The following is a 9,311-nucleotide window of genomic DNA, read 5'->3' on the forward strand; positions in this document are numbered from 1 at the left end:
AACAAAATGTCCTACATAACAACAGTTCAAGAACAAAATCGATAATTTGGAGAACAAGTACAAGCTCCAGAGGCATAAAATCAACCATTGATACATCAATACATTTATTTATTATTTTTTATAATATAAATAAAATATTTTCTATAAAACTAAAGAAAATGATAAATAAATGTATTGATGCATCAATGGTTGATTTTGTGCCTCTAGAGCTTGTACTTGTTCTCCAGATTATCGATTTTGTTCTTGAACTGTTGTTATGTAGGACATTTTGTTAATTATTTAATTTTGACCTCACTGTGGGACTAAATTGATGCTAAATAAAAACGTTTTGGATTCAAATAGAACACTTTAAACCTTAAGGACCAAAACAGAATTACGCCCAAACCTAGGGGACCAATTTAGTACTTTACCCAAATTTAAAATGTTTAAAATTACAAAATCGAATATCAATTTGTTGAATTCTGAATTAAAAAAATTGCAAAGCGCACGTCCAATTTTTATTTTTGCTTAACAAAATTACATATTTTGGGGAAACGCCAAAAATGGCAATATATATGAAAATAACACTTTCTGAACCTTTATTAAAAGTTTTTAACTGTGTCTATCCGGCAAAGTTGTCAATAAAGGGGGGTTTAATACTCTATTATGTAATATTTTTCACATTTTGTGTCAATAACTTTTTTATTTATAAAATAAAAAACATTTTTATGAAGTTAATTAAAATAAAAAGAAATTTAATAATTTAATAATCTATAAAAAAATAAAAAAACGGAATTAATTAATTTGGGATTTATATGCCTTTAAAATGGATTAAGTATAAACTTTTAGTTATTACAGAAAAAATTGGCAATACCTGCCAAATCATCCCATCAAAACCAATTGTCACTTAATTTTAATCAATCTTTATTAACAGTAGAAAAAAATGTTGTCTACTATTAATTCATCTAAAAGTTAGTTTTATATGGATTTTCATATTAATTCATTGTTTTATTTTTTATTGTTCTAAGAGCTGAAGATGAAGATGTTACATGCAATTCGGTTTATTGCAAAGAGAAACCTCTTGTAAAATGCATTTGGATTTTGTTGACAACCTTTTCTACTTTTCTTATATGTTGCGAGATACATTTCACAAGATTAATTGAGAGAAATTTGAGATGATATATTTATTTAATAAAGTTCCAAGCAAAATACTTAACTAAGTCTAATCAAGTTGTTATAACAAAATTTTAAATCACGCACCTTCTCCTTTTCATTCTTCTTCTTCTTTTAAATTTGCGCACGCAGGTTCTTCTTCTTCTTCTCCCCCAATATTGCGTCTTCTTCTTTTTCATTATCGTCATCACCAATAACAATAACATTTTGCAAACATTTTTATTAGTTTTGATTTTTTCTATGCCATCGTTAAAAATTTCGGTCCATTTTTTAATTTATTTCGGTTTATTTGTTTGTTAATTGAGGTTTACTCGATGTTGCTGATAGATATTTGACCAAATTTTTTATTCCTTAAGTAATTTTGGTTCATTTCTTAATTTAATTGAGGTTTATTTAGATCCAAAAATGAATTCGACGTATTTTTGTTAATGATTGTGTCTTTTTGATTGTTTGTTCAAATCTGAACTAATTTCGGTTTATTTGTGTGCTAATTGAGGTTCACTTGATGCTGTTGATAAGTATTGACTAAATTTTTTATTTCTTAAGTAATTTTAGTTCATTTCTTAGTTTAATTGAGGTTCATTTGGATCCATAAATGAATTTGATGTGTTTTTGTTGATGATTGAGTTTTTTTGACAGCTTGTTCAAATCTGAACTAATTGAATAAAATAGAGTGAAATCTAATGCAATTTAATAAAGTGATAATGAATAATTTTATTCTTTATTAAAAATTTGGTCAATACTTATCAGCACTTCAGCGGCATCAAGTGAACATCAATTAACACAAACACGTCAAATTCATTTTTGGATCTAAATGAACTTCAAATAAACTAAGAAATAAACCAAAATTACTTAAAAAATAAAAAATTTGGTCAATACTTATCAGCATTATCAGGTGAACTTCAATTAACACAAATGAACCCAAATTAGTTCAGTTTTGAACAAGCAGTCAAAAAGAATCAATCATCAACAAAAACACATACAATTTATTTCTGGATCCAAATGAATCTCAATTAAACTAAGAAATAAACTGAAATTACTTAAGGAATAAAAAATTTGGTCAATACTTATCACCAGCATCAAGTGAACCTCAATTAATTCACAAATGGACTGAAATTAGTTCAATTTTGAACTAGTCAAAAAGACTCAATTATCAACAAAATACATCGAATTTATTTCTGGTTCTAAATGAACCTCAATTAAATGGAGGAAAAGAAAAAACGTAGTAACAACAGTAGCAATAAAAGAATGATGATTGAGAGAAGAAGAAGACACGCGAAGAAGAAGGAGGAAGACGAAGAAGAAGAAGGAGGAATGAAAAGACGAAGAAGGAGGAAAGCGAAGAAGAAGAAGGAAGAACGCGAAGAAGAAAGAACGCGAAGACAAAGAAGGAGGATATGTTTTGCGTTATTGAAAAGCGTGTGTGTACACGCTGGTGTGATGGAAGTTATTTTTGTTGAGTTTGGGCCAACCTTAGTTGGACTTGGTTACCAAAAACACTTAGATGTGTAGTGGGAATAGATCCTCTCAATTGTTAAAAAAAAAAATTGAAGGAGTAAAGTGTGATCTCTAACCATTCTTTGCTCTCTCTCATATTTTTTTAGTCCCACTTATAAAATTAATAGTGAAAGATCACATTTTACTCTCTTAATTGTTAAAAAAAATTAAGAGGATCCATTTCCATGTATACTTAGCAATTAATATTTTTTTTAGTTAAAATATCTTTTTTTACTTCAATTATGGCAATTAATCAATAATTTTCGATAGATGTTTTAAATATTAAAAATTATATTTAAAAGTATATTCTCATAAAATATTATATTGGATATTATAAAAGATTTATTTATTTAGTACTACAAATGGTTGGAAATTAGGTTTAGTATTTTCAAGAACAATTTTTTTTTGAAAGAGCTCAACACGCAAGTGGAACAAAGTAAGACTAAGATAATAATAAAACAAGAAAGGCATAACAATTCCTATGTCATCTCCGGCATAGCCATCAACAACATGAGTTATTTACAACACCACTCCGTAGCACATGAAAATGATTGCTGCACACAGTCGCCAATTTCTGTTATCTTGCTGTGAAAAATGGCATCATTTCAGCGTAACCAAATATTCCATATAACTGAAAAGTATCCAAGTAGCCAATAGTTGCGCCTCTCTTTTCTCATCTGCACTGATCTCCAACTCTCAAAGTGGTCTTTCAAGGTACCCGGGACAACCCACGTCTGTCCAAACGCCGAGATCCAAGCACACCACAGCTGCCAAGAGTACTCACACGTAATAAATAAATGTTGTATATTTTCAACTTCTTTCTTACACAGCACGCACAAATTATCATTCTGTTGTAGTATCCCCAACCTACTTAGTCGGTCCTTTGTATTGACCCGACCTACCAAAACAAACCAAGCAAATAACTCCACTCGAGGTGGAACTAGGCCTTTTTCAGATCTCGTTTGTGAACCTGTATCTCAGAAGCTCCTCGTCCAAAGTCTCTTCCTGTAACACCTGCACAAATGAGTTAGTAGAATAAATGCCTTCCTTATCAAATTTTCAGACCACTCTATCTTGCACATCTGCTATCAGTCTAACAGATTGCAAGGCATGAAGCAGTTGGTTCAATGTGTCTGTCTTCCATTGTCGTAGTTCTCTTCTCCATTGAAAGTGCCAGACCCACTCTATCCCATCCCAGAACCCACACTCCCCAATAACTGATCCTTTTTGGTTTGAAATCAAGAAGAGTCTCGGAAAGGAGTCATTTAGCTTCCCCACTTGCAGCCATGTATCCTCCCAAAATCTGGTGGATCTTCCATCTCCTACTTTCATAGCAAGGCCATCAATCATCTTCTGCCTGACATGTTGCTCCCTTATTTGTACTTGACATATGTCTCTCCACGGTCCTCCTTTTTTCAGCAATGTCTAAGTTGACAACATGTGATTTGGGTTCAAACTATTGCAGGAGCATACAATCTTTTTCCATAGGGGGCAGTTCTCCTTAGAGAACCGCCACCACCATTTAAATAGTAAAGCCGTATTCCGGACCACCGCATCACCCACCCCCAATCTTCCTAACTTCTTTGGTGCCTGGATCAGCTCCCACTTCACAAGGGCCATACCAGGTCGACCATCATCCTTCCCCCAAAAGAACCTCATCTGCAAGGATATAATTCTTCGTGCAACCGCATTAGGCATCTTGTACAAACTCAAATAATAAATAGGTAGGCTGTTAATTACCGATTTAATAAGTATCAGCTTACCAGCCTTGCTAAGGATCTTTGCTTTCCACAAGCTGAGTTTCTTTTCCACTTTATCTAGAACCGGCTTTCAAGTTTTTACCAACCGCGGATTCGCTCATAGGCTAATGCCCAGGTACCTCACCGGTAGAGCTGCCTTTTGACAACCTAGTAGCTGGCACATCCGATTGACCCACTCCGAGCTGCAGTTCACTGGTACCAAGTTAGACTTCTCAAAGTTAATACTCAATCCAGACATCATTTCAAAACACCTCAGGAGCCTCTTATAGTTTCTCAGTGTCTCCTCCTCCGGTGGGCTGAACAATATAGTGTCATCAGCAAATTGTAAGTGTGACAACTCTATATTGTCCCTACCTACTAAGAGTGGAGATATCCGACCATTTCTAACTGCCTCCCCGATCATCCTGTTAAGCACATCCACCACTAGAACAAACAAAAACGGCGATAAAGGGTCACCTTGACGCAGTCTCCTCTCCATCTTGAATGGTTTCGATGGTGACCCATTCACCAGAATAGAGATAGAAGCCGATGTAACACACTCCCTAATCCACGCCCTCCATGTTCTTCCAAAGCCCATCTTCTCCAGCACGGTATCAACAAAGCACCATTTGACTCTGTCATAGGCTTTTTGGAAGTCGAGTTTAATAATCGCTGATGCCTTCTTCTTCAGTTTTAACCATTGCACAGTTTCACATGCAATTAACGCTCCATCATGTATCTTTCTCCCCTTCACAAAGGCACTCTGTGATTCTCCAACTAAGCCTGGCATAACACTCCTCATCCTACGTGTCAACAATTTAGAGATTACCTTATAGACACAGCCGACCATACTAATAGGTCTGAGATCTTTTATCTCCTTAGCCCCAACGAATTTCGGAGCCAGCGCTACCCATGTGAGATTAGCGTCTGCTGGTAATTTTGCTGTCACAAAGAAATCCATCACAGCTGCAGTGAATTCTGTTCCAATCTCATTCCAACACTTTTTTATAAAATACATGTTGTATCCATCACTCCCTGGAGCCTTAGAAGATTCACAATCCCTAACTGCCTCCTTCACTTCCTCTACTGACGATAGTGCCTCTAAGGTTTCCGCTTCCTCCCTCTCTAAACGATTAACTAATCCATTTCTAAAAGTCACCCTTGGGGATGCTTCCTGGTGGTACAGGCGTTTGTAAAAGTCCCGAACCGCAATCTTGATTCTTGCTTGATTCCTCACTATCCTCCCATTAAGCACCAACGACTCAATCATGTTATTCCTTCTTCTCGCCGAAGCTATATTATGGAAGTACCTTGTGTTCCGATCCATCTAATTGGCGTGCCGAGATCTTGACATTTGCTTCCAATGCATCTCCTGTCTTAGATACCACTTTTCGCAACACCTCACTAATGCCTTTCTCCTAGCATCTACCATCATACCGTCCACTACTAACCATATCATCCACCTTTCTGATTTCTTCCTCAAGCTTCTTAATCCGCTCAGCCATATCCCCAAAATGCTCCTTGTGCCATCTTCATAGTGGTTCTGACTGTACTTTCATTTTCTGTAAGAATTGTACGTCGCCTAGTTCCTTCCATTCTTCCTTGACCATTCTCAAGAACCCTTCATGAGTGAACCACGAGTTCAAGCTACGGAACAGTCTTGGGCCATCAACTCTTCTGTTGTCTTCCATAATCAAAGGGCAGTGATCCGATAAGCCTCTCGGGCCACTCCTTAGACGCGTCTCTGGGTACACATCAAGCCACCCCAAGGAGACTAGGCTCCTATCGATGCGACTGCATGACTGTCCTCTAAACCATGTATACTTTCAGTCATTCAATGCCAAATCAATCAACTCCATATCATTTATCCATGTCCTAAACTTTGCCACAGACGCTGATAATGTAGTCGCTCATTTCCTTTCTTCTAAATGCAAAATTTCATTAAAATCTCCCAAAATACAAAGCGGCACCTGACACAATCCTGCAATATAACTCAATTCTTTTAACATGGAGATCTTCTCAGCTCTATCATGCGGTCCATACACTAAGCAAATAGCACAATGAAAGTTATCTTTTACCACAACTCCTTCTATACACATCCATCTGTCCCCTTTATAGCAGTTATACAGTTTAAAGGCCGCTTCATCCCACATTAGCAATAACCCTCTAGAAGCCCCAACATAACTTACTGACTCCCAACATGTTCTGTCACTTCCCCAAATACGCACAACATCAAATTTAGTTATTAACTCCTTTTTTGTTTCTATCAGGCCCAACATATCCAACCTAAACTTATTTTTGAAAGACTTTAGCATACTAACTTTTGCAGCACCTCCCAACCCCCGTATATTCCAAGAACTAAATATCATTTAACCAAATTATTACACACCTGTTTACGGTTTTTTGGCCGGCTTCTTCGGGCCTTTTCTTTTTGCTTAGCCTACTGCCGTTTGATAGCAATAGCTTCATTTTACTCTTACAGAATTGCCATGATGTCCTCTTCATCACTGCACTGAGCTCCTGACTCTACAGCTAGTTTTCAAGCCTCTTTGTTCTCAGCCATCTCCTCCTCCCAACTTGGCCTCTGTTCCTCAGGGTCTAAGTTCCTACCATCATCCAAACTATCTCCTGTCTCTGAACCTGATTCTGCACTATTCTCCTTTTCTTCCTCTTCTCCGTTACCATTTTGAGCCAACCCATCCAGCAAGATCTCCCCCTCTTCCGGTCCCAACCCAGGCTTGCCTCGAATCTGCCGGTCTGCTTCTGCTGTATTGCAATTTCTGCTCCTGCCAACAACATTACCCTGGCCCGTATCTCCTTCCATTTGCGTCCTCCTTGACTCGTCCAAGCTACAGGGAATTCGGTGGGCATGCATAGGTTCAGCCTTCAAGGTCATCTCCTTCCTTAGTTCATTATCGTCGATGGTTGCTGCCACAGCTGAGGTCGATCCTTCATCAAGCCCACCCTCCGCTTCCTCCGGTGCGCCCTCCTCTGTCTCGCAGCGTGGTCCACATCCCTCATCTGCCCAGTTTCGCGCCTTCCCCCTTGCAACATTCATGCGTCCATGCTCAGGACCCGCGCTTACTTGCCTTCTTCCCTGCCGGGTTGGCACGTCGGATACACCCCTAGCCTCCGACTCGGTGCGTCCCAGATCCTGCTCCCCCTCATGGCGCATCCCGTCGTGTTCTTCCCAGCGCCATGGAGCCGTCGTTCTCAAAGGACCCTAAACCAAGGGCATGGGATCCTGTCGGGTCATAGATGGGACCGGGTCAGACCCAACCCGTTTTGGTGGCCCAGCATTAGGCCTAGCCCAGCGTGCTGTACTCCTCCCCGAAGAAGCATGTTTCCTGATGGTCTTTTTAGGCCTTGTAATTCCCAGCCCATTAGCATCCCTTATTCCTTCATGTATTTGGCAAGTCAATCCTTCTTCATAATTATTAGAAATCGTTTCCTCTGAATCAATATCCTTATTTATTTCATATGATCCCTGGAAATCTGTCTTGTCCATTAATGCCGCATAATTGCCGTTTCCGTCAATCAAATTTGAATTTTTGTGATTCCATTCCTTCAAATCAAGGCTTGAAATTACCATTCTATCCTTATCTTGTTCTTCGTTTCTATGTTCTACCATCATCAGTACCGCCGCCTGATCCCAATCTACGACCCTCCGTTCAGCTCCATGATTCAATATGCAACCCGAACTTCGATGCTGCGTCACTTCTATATTTATCATGTGCCTATCTTCTGTCTCTTTCGAAAGCATTCCTCGCGATACACTTCTCCACCCACTTCTCTTACAAGAACGTCAAACTCGCTTGTCTCTATTGTAACGTAAATCCATTCGTTAATCAAATCGAAAACACACGTATCAATTAGAACTTCACAAATATATTTGTTCATTATACATATTATTAGAAATAAATTATGGCTTTTCAATATATGGATTACAAGTTTGTAGTGACATAAAACATGTGTTTCAAGATTAGAAATTCTTCTCAAATATACTCTTACAAAATTTTATATCCCGAGATTCTTAGTCTTAAATTAATTTCTATAGATTTTCTTCCATATTTTTACATTATTTTATAAATTCTGTATTTTACATTCATAAAGTTTTATCATTCTTACAAGTTTAATTTTAGTCATTTTATATTTTAAGTTTATTTTTAATTCCTCTTATTTACTCTTGCAATAAGCTTTATGTTCAATTAAGTTTTATTTGCATTTCAGTATTTAATTTCACAAGTTGATTTTATTTTAATTCCTTAGTTCATCTTTTAAAGAAAATATATATATAAAAAATTATTTCATCATCATGACAAAGTGAAAGACTTTAATGCATAATAAACTAATATCTGCAAAAAGAAATAGATTTCGTTTTCAGAAATTATACATTAAACCAATCCAGATAATTTCACAATAATTAAATTCAGTTTGCTTTGATTTGTGAAAAATTTGGAAAACACTTAATAATTAAATTTTAAAATTTCAATATAAGAATAATATCTTTCCATAAACAATTACAAAAATAAACTAAAATTCATTGAAACAAAACGATCACTTATTTTTTTCTTCAATTGCATTTGAAAAAGTATTGATAGACAATGATAATACTAAACAATATGAACAATGGATATATTATATGTTCAATTTAATAGGTATGCAGATGATTATGTTCATTATTTTTAATTAGATGATTATTTTTTTATTCGATTTACTCATATATAATCAACAATGGCTGAATGTTCAATTTACTAGGTGTGCAGATGAAATGTTAAGGTTTATGAGATAATTTGGAGATGAAATATTTTTTTACTTTATTGGGTCAATTCTAGAGTCTATTATTCACATTATTTATAAAAATCATTGTCTATATAGTAAAATCCATTACATTGTTTTTCGATATTTCTTCTTTCTAAAATT

The sequence above is a fragment of the Arachis hypogaea genome, chromosome 14 (assembly GCF_003086295.3).
Source record: "Arachis hypogaea cultivar Tifrunner chromosome 14, arahy.Tifrunner.gnm2.J5K5, whole genome shotgun sequence".
Taxonomy (NCBI): Eukaryota; Viridiplantae; Streptophyta; class Magnoliopsida; order Fabales; family Fabaceae; genus Arachis; species Arachis hypogaea.